A 12,749-nucleotide genomic window follows, 5' to 3' on the forward strand; every position below is an offset into this window, starting at 1 on the left:
TTGGAAGGATTCTCTTGATGCGTTCTTAAGATTATAAAGGCAGGCAGAAAAAGTGGTTTGTGCCAGATGTATTGAAATATTCTCTTGGTGTTCCTGATACATCACATTCACAAGAACTTGAGGTCACAGTGAACTTGACTTTTTACCACCAAAATTCAAATCATCTCATCCAAGAGTCCAAGTGAGAATGTGTACTAGATTTAAAAGGGTTCTCTGGAGGTCCTGTGTTCACAAGGCAAAACAATTTGTTTGTGAGGTCACAGAAACCTGTAACTTTGACCACCGTAATCTAATGAACTCATCCTTAAATCAAACTGGATTTTTGCAGCAAATTTGAATGAATTTCCTCAAGGTGTTGTTGAGTTTAACAAGAATGCGACAGATGAACAACCCAGAAAACATTATTCCTCCAAACATGGCTGCTGGTGAAGAGGCATAAGAAAAACCTTGTATGTGTCATATCTATTGATGCTAATGTTTACCTTTCTGTTCTGGAAATGAGAATAATCATGTTCTGACCGACAAAGGCTTGATGCAGATGTGTTGCAGTTTGTTAAAAGGTTTAATATGACCATGCCATGACAATAAAGACATTTGACCCGTTTTTCCTTCGATGAGGATGTCAACATGTGTTCCATCATAAGGCAACACAAACAAACTCCCTATGATCTCTGGGAGCGCTCCTGCCCAAACAACTTCTAATCACATTCAGTTAATTTGCAAAGGGTTAAGATGGAGAGGGGGAAAAAACTTGTTTAAAATGTGTAAAAGAGTTGTCCCCGTTTCCTGTACTGCTTCATTGGGATGAGCACTGAGGTGGATAATTAAATGTAAACTGCCCAGTGTAATTTGTCATGTCATGTGAAAGACCCAAGGCATTTTCACAGTGAGCAGATGCTACTCAGCACTTCTCCAGCAAAAAAAATGTTCATATGGGTCACAGTTTCCTCTGCTGTTGTTCGTGCCAGATGGCTAAGATGGAGACTTTTGCCTTTCAAAACCACCTTTGTGCACATTTTAATAGCTTGTAAGTGCAACACTAATGAGAACCTGGAAAATACAGGTGCCTTTGAGCGAAACAGCTGACCCCCCGCGGCTCATGAAACTGGCTAGATACTGAATGTAAATATACTGGGTGAAAACAAAGCAGACCAATGCTGGAAAAGAGACATTCAAACTAAAACTTCCCTTTATAAACCTAATCCCCTATACGAGCATATGAACTACACAGTTAGCTTGTCCATTTAATCTTAATTATTTAAATGATGTTATATTATTTATGTAGCACTGTAAAGGGTACATCATAGGTAAGTGCAGATCCTAATTTGATCCAATGCAGATGAATGTTTATTTACAGTATATCCCTTGAGTCTTATAGTATAGTATAGATGTATAGAATACATGTTTATGAAAGAATAACGATTAATCCATTAAAACATAGGAACTGTCCTTCACTGCTTTTTCTCTACTTGGATCTACATGTATTTAATGTAACGTTCTTGAGATTAAACTCGTGGGCATTGTTATAGTTCTTTGTGTATAATAATTGCTTTGAATGGTTATAATTTAGATAACTTTCAATTATTCGTAAATTCTGACTAGCATCAGATACAATTTAATTCCCACATGTAAACTGTACAGACTGTTATAAACCTGTCATTGTCCAGTAACCAAGCTGTATTTTGTTCTTCTGTCCACTGTTGGTCTAGAAGTGACCTCTGCCCTGATTTCAATCTGCATTAATCCGTAGGATAGTTGCAGAATGGCTGCTGTCATAGGAAGGCAGAGTCTGACACTGATGATTGCTTAATTCAAGATAAACTCATCAGTCATGCTAAAAAGGCCACAGCATCTACATTTGCCCAGATATACAGACATTTTAAATCGCCAAAAAACTTTATCTTATTGAATGTTGTTTTTATTTTTGATTGAGGAATTTACAGTGAATAATACATGTTCTAACTCTAGATTAACTTAGCCCCTGCTCATATTTTATCCCTTTATCTTTTAGTCATTAGGCCCCACAGACCTAATTTGTCAATGGTGCCAGGGTAAGCCCCCCGTCTTAAAGATTGGTGGTTGTGTGCCGGCAGAACATCCGCAGTTATTGATCCAACAGACTCAAATGCCTCTGATCCATATCACAGTGAGGCCTTATCAGTTACATGCAGAGATTTCCCTGTGATGCTTATATAGTCTCCACTGAAGTTTAATGCATGACTGCCCGAAAAGATAGGGAACTAATCTTTAAAGCGGGAACACAGAATCACAGCATATTAAAACATGGAAATAATAATATGTAAAATTGATGTTAACTCAACATCCCAGTTTCTCTGCATTTAACTGCCTTCAGCATGGACAGCAGTTGACTGCAGACTGCAGATTGCACATATAAACATCTGAATATTTTCTAAAGAAACATTGTGCTTTTAACTACCTGACAAATTTACGGTGGTGAAATAAACTGTGATATGCACCAGAGCAGGAATGGGTTTATTAAGGCCAATGCACTGAGTGCTTGCACACCAGTCAGCAGACTTAACAGGAGACTTTATAGAAAGTCAATAAAGCCCCTATAAGGCCAGTGCACTCGGCTCAAACCGTTCAATTAAAACCTGTGGCAACCCTCATGTTCAGTCATCTTCAATATATCCTGGTGGAGTGAATTTCTCAGAGTTGTTATCGCAGCTCGTCACAACTTTTGTATTGTGAAAACTCAAAACCACAACACGGCTACTGTAACAAAGACGACTGCCTCAAACCTCTAAATCCCTTCAAATACCTTTTCTAGAAAATAATGCACAGCTGTTTTCTGTTTCACGGCTGCTGCTGGTTTTGACTCATGAGGTGGGCAATTGTGTGTCCATTGTGTAGTACACTACTCTTATTTAATAGATAGCTTTACCTGTATTATTTGCAGGTTTTCTTGACCGTACAATCGTCTGTTTCACCTGTCCTAAGGCCAAACAGGTATGTGCATTAAAAGTTAGGCAAAAAAAGATTCACATTTAGATAACAATCACAAGTCATTTCATTAAAATATGACACAAACTTGCGTTGCAAAAAACCAGTCAGAGGTCCTAAAAGTCACAAAGGGCAATAATGAGAAATTAATTTACAATAATCCAATTTAGTTTTAGATTCAAGCATTTGTTATATAGTTTATTGGATGATAAGAAGAGTTTAGGAACATCTTGTTTTCTTCATCACCTTTGCCTCATGAGTAATTCAAAGCACCACCCCACAGATAATACCACAGTAAATATCCTGAAATAATATTTTGGGAGTCGAGAAAAACTCAACCTTCAATCAATGTAAGAATAAGTAATTCTGAAACTTCTTAATAGGGGCACTTGCTGCATGTACATGATTACTGATTCAGGAGAGAGAGGTTTCATATAAGATTTCTATGTGTTTTGAAATAACTCACAAAACAAGAAATGTTCCCATTTCTTCAAGGTAAGATGTTCTATATACGAGGGCTACCCCTGACTCAGTTAGTTTACTGTAAACAAGACAAAGAGCCCTATAAAGCTGACCTATGTTAATGTTCCAGAAAATGCAGTGCTCTCCTAATGGAGCTTAGTTAGCATTAAAGAGAGCACCTCTAACATCAGGATCTCAATTCATTAAATGTATCATTGATCAGTATGTGGGCGGTAAGTGTTGTAAACAATCTTTATTATGAATCAAATTCTCTGCTTTTCAAAATGTTCCTCTCTAGTGTATAATATAAAAAATGGATTATTCATGTGTTTAAATGTAAATACATATTCTTTCCCCTGTTGTGTGATCAAACATTTTAACCTTACAGTAGTGGGTGATCACAAAGTTAACGCTTCAAGCTGCATGTAACTGCGGATGTCAGTGTGTGATTTTTAACCCAATTGACCTGCATCAGGGAGTAGCATCTCTGCTCTGAGATCAGAAGAACTCCCGTCTCTTAACATTTTATCACGTATAGTAATACATGTGAAATTATTTAAATCTTACCCGAGGGCATTTTCATTGGAGTTGTACTGTTATACAACCGCCGCATGTGATGGCACCAAAACAGCGGAGATGAATCTTGCATGATGCAAGGAGTCTTTGGAAGCAGAGCTACCAGCCTCACTGTGACAACTCCAGCGTGCTTTTATTAGATTTCAAGTGAAGTCACGCTTCATGTTCAGAAGACTCACCTCCAACTGAGCATTAGAATGTGAATCAGCAAACCGAAAGTTCATTCATAAGGCCCTTTGAAAGGGCTGATATTCAGTCAGGAGGTAAAAGTGCACCAAATGAATATTAATTATATGATTTTCTACAAGTTGTTTCTGACAGAATGCGGCCTCAGTGTGCACCTTGTCACTGATTAACACAAATCAACCAGACTTAATGTGAAGAATTCAAGCGCAAGCTGCTTTACATATTTAATGTTTGCACTGTAGACAAACCCTTTTAATTATACAGCACGGTAAAAGACAGCGTCAGAAAAGAAAGACACCAACAAAACCACAGTTTCTACCTCTTTACCCAAGTTATCCGGTGTTGTCGTACAGTAGCCTCATGCTAATGATGGTCGACCTCTAGCTGAATGTGTGTAGCTCCAGGTGTAAACAGCACACGAGGCAGGTATTGCAGAAAGGTCAATCAAAATGGACACTTACAGTCTCTGTGTGCAGGTTGGCCGGCACGAAGGAACTCAGATACACGAGACTCCAAATGAAAGTTGAAAGACCAAGGCAGCAGGGAGACTGTAAACAAAATGGAGGCTTGGATGAGAGGGCACAGGTGAAACACAGTTGGGGGCGGGGCAGGCAATCACAGAAGCAGGAAACCAGTTAAAGACAGGAAGTAAAACAAGGAGACACACAAATTTCAATTTAAAAGTAAGTCAGTAGGCGAGTTTGAAGTCAAAATCCAAAGGGCGAGTCCAAACAGAGGTTCTCACAGTACACAAAGTAATTTTAAAGTCCCGTCAGTGAGGGGGACATTAAAGACCCACACCCTTCAAACAGCGCAACAGGACTCACATTAAGTGAATCAAACCACGTTTGGTCTGTGTCGCCTGTGCACATACACACACAAAGCTGGTAACATATACAGGTTTGAGGATAAGGTCCGTACTTAAAGCATAAAATATACAGGTCAAGAAGGTCATTGACATTAAGATGGATGACACGTCTTCACTTCCTCCCACTGTTCAGATATGAATCCAAAATATCCTGGATTTGAACGCCGCCATGTTGCGCATTTGGAGTCTGAGCACGATGAAATGATTAGAACCAAGCCTGAGCACTTAAACAAACAGGGTGAAAGGAAGTACTTAAAATGATAGTTCAATCGTATTTAAGAGAAAGCACAAATTTACTGCAGCCGGCCACCAAGGGGCGATCAAGACACTTTGGCTTCACTTTTGGGGGGAGCCATCATGCTGTCCATCTTTACATAAAGTCTATCTTCACTACAGTCAGAACAGCACTGACTTTAAGGGGCCGGCTATGTTTTGAAGCCAGTTGTAAATAAGGAGAGCTGGAAAGTTAAAAAGGAATTAGACATTGGGGAATAACAGTAAAAAAAAAACACAGTTTAGAGAGAGATGTATTGCCTCATTTATTATTACAGGATGTAATTCATGAGTCCTGTTTATTTTTATAGGCATATTCAGTTATTTGCACATTTATTTATATATCCTAGGCTGACATAAATGGCACTCCAGATGGCAATGACATCAAGTTCTGGCGATGGTCGTAGCCACATGGTTTGCTGCCTTCTGTTGGTATCCAGTATAAGTATAACGTATGCCCCCCCATCACAATGAAGCATACGCCATGGCTGATTTCTGTCCCTGTCCGACTCTCACCACTAAACGTTTCTAAACATGAATTCATAAAGGCAGCAATAGAAAGAAAATCAAGAAAAGTGTAAAACCCTAAAGCAAGGTGAGAAAGACTGCAGCTACATTATTAATTCTCATTTAGCCTGATAATGTTTGTGTTCCTGTTTATTTTTGTCACAGCAAACACAATTCCTGCGCTGACACCTGCACAGATGAGTCATAAAACACACACTGCATTAAAATAAATGTCCTCACTGTCAGACTGACAATGTAGGACTACATAATCACAACATATTATGGTGTTCCCGTTTTTGTAAGGGGCCAACGACTCACTGGCATGCTGGTCTGTAGTTTCATATAAAATATTAATGTGTCTCTGCGAGTCTTTTAAGTCTGGCCAAGTTAACACCAGCAGCACACCTAAACCCCATATCAAACAGCAGCAGCTGCAGAGAAGCCCAGAGCCACCTCAGCTTAATCCAATTTGACTGGCCATCACTGTGGGCGATGCTGGATGGAACATTATGTGAGGTGGATAGAGCTTTATACTCTGCATTAGTGGAGAGGGATTTATCAGCCCACTTTAAGCATTGTTGTGAAAATATATATATATTGGTCAGATATGAATATTTATGCTGTTGTCCGACACCACAGGGCCATTAGACTATTCAAATATAATTGCGTTCATCAATATCAGCGACAGACAAACAGGAGAATGAGTTGGTCAGCGTTGAGAGGTGGATTTCATATCTTTACACGACTATTTATGACTAGCGAAAAGAGATTTTCAAGAAATATCTCCCGTCATTGCAAATCATTTTTTCATTCCCTCTTTGACCTTGAAATGCGATCTGCCCTTTTCTTTTCTTTCCAATAGAGGTAGATGCACAAGTTGGACAACCTTCCCTTTCTGTCACTTGAATGCTTCGCGGGCTGCGGAGAAATTTGGAAACAGGTGAATTGTCTGAAGAGTCTGAGCTCCAATGACGGAGAAGGTGCAGAAATAAGGTTTTAGCTAATCCATGCCAAACATATCAGACATATGTCACTTTGCGGTTGCCGGCCAGCCTTCTGCTTCGCAAGATCACTTGGCTCTCGAAGCTGTAGATTTTTCGGAGACAATCTTCAGATTATGCTGCTTCTCCTGCTACGTGTACAGCGTCTCTGCGTATATTTTAATGGTGCATGTACTGTGTTCTCGCTGCCAAAATATGGCCGGGGCCCTGTGGTTTAAATGTCAGATAGATGCTCATTCCAACCGACAGAATTAACTTAGAGTCAGCTCAACAAGCAGGGGCCCCAAATGAGACAGGATGCACTATCAGGAGATTAAGTTACTCACCTGAACTGAAGCAGTGTGAAAACTAATAAGATGTGAGCAGATGTGCAGGCACTGTTGCATTGTGATGACCCAAAACAAACTGACAAAACAAAATCATTAGCTACATGCAATTTGTATGCAAGACAAAAATTGCACGCTTGCTTTATGGCTGATATTGTTTACTTCTCTTCACACACACACTCAAAACATGTTTAATACTCTAGTGCTACATCCTCTTGCTCTCTCTCCCTGTTTTTCCCTCTCTCTCTCATAACAGATGGTGAGAGGGATTCACTCCAGGGTCAGCAGCACACAGAGCAGGTACTGTGTATACAGTCGTAATTCATTTCATCTCGCTGCAGTGTGACTGGAAAGTGTTTGTCCACAACAGCAAAGAAGAAGTAAAAGTTTGCTTAATGGCAGAGGCTGTATTCTTAACATTGTGCTGTTCTAATGATCCGGAATGGATGTTTTGTGGTAATGGCATCAATAGAGGCAGGAAAGGGTCTGCAATATTGGCAAGCCAACGGAAGAAGTATACCCACATTGAAGTTTTATCTGAGATTTAAATTTGAGGTCTTGTTCAAGCCTGCAGTGGACACAGACCTTTTCTGTCGAACGAGTGGTGGTATTGTCAGGAGGGAATGCTGCTGCTTTAACCTGGCATCTTTGTCTCAGACACAGCTTTCATTAGTCAAGTAAACTGATTATCATGAACTAAAAAAATGCAATATTTGAAAGACGTACTCAGATGACTGATAATGTGATCATTGACAATGTAACACACCGTTTTGATTGTAATAAGTCATTTGTAATTTTTGTAATGTGATCTGTGACTACCCGACCCTAATTACAGGTGGCACTGGTTAACCCTAACCCTGCACTGAGATTAATTGTAATGGCAAAGAAGGAAAGAGAAAGAGAAAGACAGAAAGAAAGATAGAGAAAAACAGCTCTTGAATGAGTAAAAAATCACATGAAGCAAACTGAGGCCTGGTAAATCAGCTCAATAAGCACCTGGGAGTTAAACCAGTGTAATATGCTGATAGAGAGCAGCTACTAGGGATTATGTAATGTTGTGTTGACGCTTCATTTGACGGCGACGTCTTAAGGAGGCTCTCACAGGTCTGTGCCTTTACATAAAGCCTCCCCCTCATTCAGAGACTTCCACTGGTTCTACCGGGCAAACTGTGTTTCTTTTTACCAGTGAAATAGAAACATACTCTTGTGCCTAAGCAGGGAGGTTGATAAGCAGTCAGATTTGGTGTGCCTGGGAAATGTAAAAACTAAAAAGCTTTGGCACCCTCTGCTGTTAGAGTGATCTCCAGATGGCAGCGATTTTACACACAGACCTGCTGTAGTGATGCAGACATGGCAGAGGGCATGGGGAATGTCGAGCACATGGCAGGAAAAGGAGGAGGAGAAGGAAGCTCCTCTGTGAGATTTTCAGGACATTATCATGCTCTAATTCATCCAACTGTGGAGGTGTGTTATCATTTCGAGGGGTGCTCTGTCTCCTCTGGATCCTCGTTTGAAGGCTCATCTCTTATTTATCGCAGGAATCTGCAAGCCTCTGTTGGGATTCATTGCCGGAAAAGGAACAAAAGTGTTTCTCTGGTTTATTTTCTTGTTCGAGGCCCAGGTGATAATTCCCAAGGGCACACCAGACTAATTGTTGCTGTTGGTTGGTCCATAATCACCTTGCAGCTTTCCCTCCTGCTCCCAGGAGTGCCGCACATTCTCTGGTGCTGATATTTGTCGGTGGGCAGCACTTTGCCCACATGGCGTCCCTTGAACTAAGACAAACATTAATTGGCGCCACTGGATCCCGCGCTCTGTGCCTGCTGTGAGCCTGCGCCACGCTCTCGGTGTGGCAGCCCCATCATCCCTCCCGTCCGAAATCTCCTCTGACAGGGCCGGCAGTCACCGAGCTCCTGGTTATCATTCATCATCCCGGCAGATTGGCTCACGCAACGCGAGGCAGACCGATGGGTCATCCTCATGCTGGGGACCTGGCTGGAGTAGAGCCACGGCGAGGTTGTCCGCATGATTGGAGCGCTGAGGAATGGAGAGAGGGCCTTGTCATTAAAAAGAGAGGAGGGACTGTTCTAATTCATCGCAGCAGTCATCTCTCGGGCAGAGTAAGCGCCGCCGACAGCTTTGATATCGTATTAGCACACCTGCGCAGGCCCCCAGAGGAAAGAGCGGGACTTCTCCGAGGTGTTCCTCAGCAGCTCCCTCGGAGATGTACACAGGAGATTACCCCATTAATGTATCCCACTACTCACAGGAGGGGGTGCAACGCTCCTCCATTGCACATCTGTAGGATACCACAGGTGGGCTCTTCTCCACACGGGGGGGGGGGGGGGGGGGGGGGGGGACCTGATGGCTTTTTTCAGGGCTCATCAGCTCCATTGAGAATGCTTGGCGGGTTTTGTCGGCTGGCGCTGACACCTGCAGTGTTACACACCCGTCACACGCCATCCAGTCCCCCCCCCCCCCCATGTTGAGCAACGTTCGGCCAATTGTATTTTCAAACTCAAACCAACACTTTTCATCATCACGCCGGCCTCTTCCATTGCGAATGCCTCGAAGCTGATCAAAGGGCGACGGTTGACAGGTCATCATTAAGTCATAATCCGCCCGAAAGCCCCTTTGTTATTTTCAAGATCTCGGGGGAAGCGATAAATACATTCAGCACGAGCGTGAGACTATTGTTTTTGAAAAAGGTCAAAACCAAATCAATGATATCATGAGGAGGCATGAGCTGCTCCGTCAACCAGGAGGTGACTTTGTGGGCTCGTGGGGATATTTCCTGTTACATATTAATGAGCTTAATTTCATTGAAATGCTTCGACTGGGGAAGCATACTTCCCTCCTCCGAACGTCACCATGGCTACTGACTCCTGCTCCGTGTTAATGGGCCGGACATGGACACTTTTGCTTTGATGACAAATTGAAGAATTGGCTGGCTTTCATCTGTTTCAGAATGAAATATGGCCTCCGACACAAGTCTAGATTTCACTGTCCAAGTTTATGGCAGTAATATAAACTGTTTTTTAAAGTGGATTTTTGCTTTAATGGAAATTACTTTTGCATCTCACTTTTTTGGCATCCGGCCGCTCAGCTGTCTCAGTGTTACTCATCTCCCGGGATGGTCTCAGTCTGACAGGTCCTATTGCGAGGTGAGTAAATTGTGCCGGATATTATTACAGGTTTAATAAGCAAAGCCTCTGCACAGTCATTTTAACTGGAGGGGGCTTTTAAAAACATAATATCGAGGATTCCATTATTACAATTCACATTAGCCGAGGATGTTTTAATGGATAACAAATCTTATTATGTTCAAGTGCTTAATCTGTCAAAACTCACTTTCCTACTGTAATACAGCACGCCCATGTCTGACTAGTTAGAGAGTAGTTTAAATGCCGGTGTAGGACATTCTCCGAGTAGTTGTGTGGTGGGATTTAAATGGACTGTTTAGTTGTGTTGACAGAAGCACAGTTTACCATGACCATTCATGCTGCTGATAGCTGCTCTCTGGGCAGATGTGATCAGCAGCGGCAGTGTCTCCCTCCAGCCCAGATTGACAAGCCAGACCAGACTCACGAGATGGATATCACAAAGGACAGCTGAGCTGCAGGAAACCAGTGGCGCAGGCAGTTTCCAGCCAGCCTCATTGCAGTGGACAGGTTTATCCAGGCAATTGCTCCTCAGACAATGTTGACTCCAGAGCTCTGATTGTGTGATGCAGCATCGGATGACGATTGTATTACAGCTCCCTGACTGTAAACAAATGACATTTGTAAATTTTGGAGATGAATGTGCAACAATATGCAGGGTGGGGTAAAGGGGAGACATATTGTTTGAAGCTCTTAAAACCAAACTCCTTTATGAATAATTTGAGAAAGGCTGCATTTGTCAGAACTGTGAAACAGCAAATGGGCAACTACTATCGCGATCACAGTAATGAAAGAAACATCTTGTCTGCAATTTGCTTCATTCACTCCACCTTCATTCAACAGCGTATTGTTCAATGCTTGTCCACTAGTAAACACACAGGCATCAGATCAATTTCAGCCTTGCGCATGATCCATCTGCATTTTCAGAATTCTCTCATGTGTCTCACTCGCCTGGCAAGAGCAAAATCTCCAAGCATTCATCTTTATTATACAGCAGAGCCACCACAGAATTCATATCACGAAACCATGTATACTCAAGGTCACAGTAAGAACAAAACAAAGATTTTCCCCAATCAACATGTAAGTGGAGGACTCAGTATTGATTGAGGGTTCTTTATTTCAGTAAAGGTTCTTTAGCTCAGTAAAACCATACTGAATACATATTTCATAACACACCCAACGACGCTAAAGGGATTCAATCGAAAGATGTTTGTGTTACACTCACTGCTTTTTCTATGACTCTGGCGATTTGACATTCTGAGGTGCTGGTTTTCATGTATTGTGCTCTGGGAATGCAAAGTGCCCAATACAAGCATTTGGGCCCTAACCTGCAATTGTCAGGTAGACTGACAATTGGTCAGTCAGTGAAGAACAGTCAGTTCTGACCACATACTAAACACACACACATGGAATTTTATCAAAATCCCAATGGAAAAAAAAACACTTCAGTGACCTGTTAGAAGATAAAATGGTCTCATTATAATTCAACCTATTATTTCGCTACTCATTGGAATAGAAATCATGTCTAATTTGCCCCTTTATAAAGACATTATATGCAACTATAATTAACCCCCCCTTGAAACAACGAAGGGCTCATCACAGTTAGAATCTATAACCAGGCACAGCTGGTCTGCAAAGAATGGGAAGAACACACTGTATTAAAAACACTGGAGTGGGATCTCTTCTTTAGTCTGAGGGACAGATAATGTACAGAACTGTTAAAGCTGTGCGTTTAACTGCTGTAATATAACTTAAGCTGCAGTATTTACTATGTCTGACTAACTGGTATGAAGACCCCATAGAGAGACAGAGCAAAATCAGTGCTGGGTCCCCTGGCCATTTGTAATAACACTAACAACAAATGATAAAGCCTTTCTCCACAGTCATGGGGTTCCCTAATTAGACAAAGGTAAAAACAGTAGTTTGTTGTTTGGTTATTTCCTTATTTTACAATAGCTGTGGCCAACTGCAATATGGAACTTAAAGAGTATGTTTCTTTTAAAATATAGAACTTCAGTCTTAAAACACAATATCGTGAGGCATTTACACACCTGAAAGTATGGGCCATGGTCTGACACCAAGATTAACATTGTTTACATTTGATCCGGTTAGTTTCGGTTTCGGGAACACACTACAGACTTTTAATAGATATATTTAGAATTTCGTCATCTGCGTGGGCTACCTGGGCACAGATTGGTTTGCAGACAGACCTTGACGTGTTGTCATGGCGGCGACAGTGTTTGCAAATTGTTTTGAATAAAAATGTATAGAAACAAGCGGTACTACTATTTTAATGGTATTACTAGCAGCAAAATGAACATCTTCTTCGCTCAAACATTTTATCATCAGAGGCGAAGAGTACAGACAATCCTGCAAGGAGCTAACTTTTTTGTCTTCTGTTGTTCAATGATGTCTCAACTTTCTG

The 12,749-nt window shown here is 41.5% G+C and overlaps 1 long non-coding RNA gene across 1 annotated transcript in view; it reads right to left on the reverse strand.

The window, feature by feature from the left end:
- LOC133965982 (uncharacterized) overlaps positions 1-4,789 on the reverse strand; it is a 33,448-nt gene extending 28,659 nt beyond the window's left edge. The window contains exons 1-2 of the long non-coding RNA XR_009923908.1: positions 4,650-4,789; positions 2,906-2,956 (exon numbers count right to left, since the gene is read on the reverse strand). This is a non-coding gene — a long non-coding RNA (uncharacterized LOC133965982). The remainder of the gene's footprint in view (positions 1-2,905; positions 2,957-4,649) is intronic.
- Between the last annotated feature and the right edge of the window lie 7,960 nt (positions 4,790-12,749).

This window comes from Platichthys flesus, chromosome 12 (genome assembly GCF_949316205.1).
Source record: "Platichthys flesus chromosome 12, fPlaFle2.1, whole genome shotgun sequence".
Classification (NCBI taxonomy): domain Eukaryota; kingdom Metazoa; phylum Chordata; class Actinopteri; order Pleuronectiformes; family Pleuronectidae; genus Platichthys; species Platichthys flesus.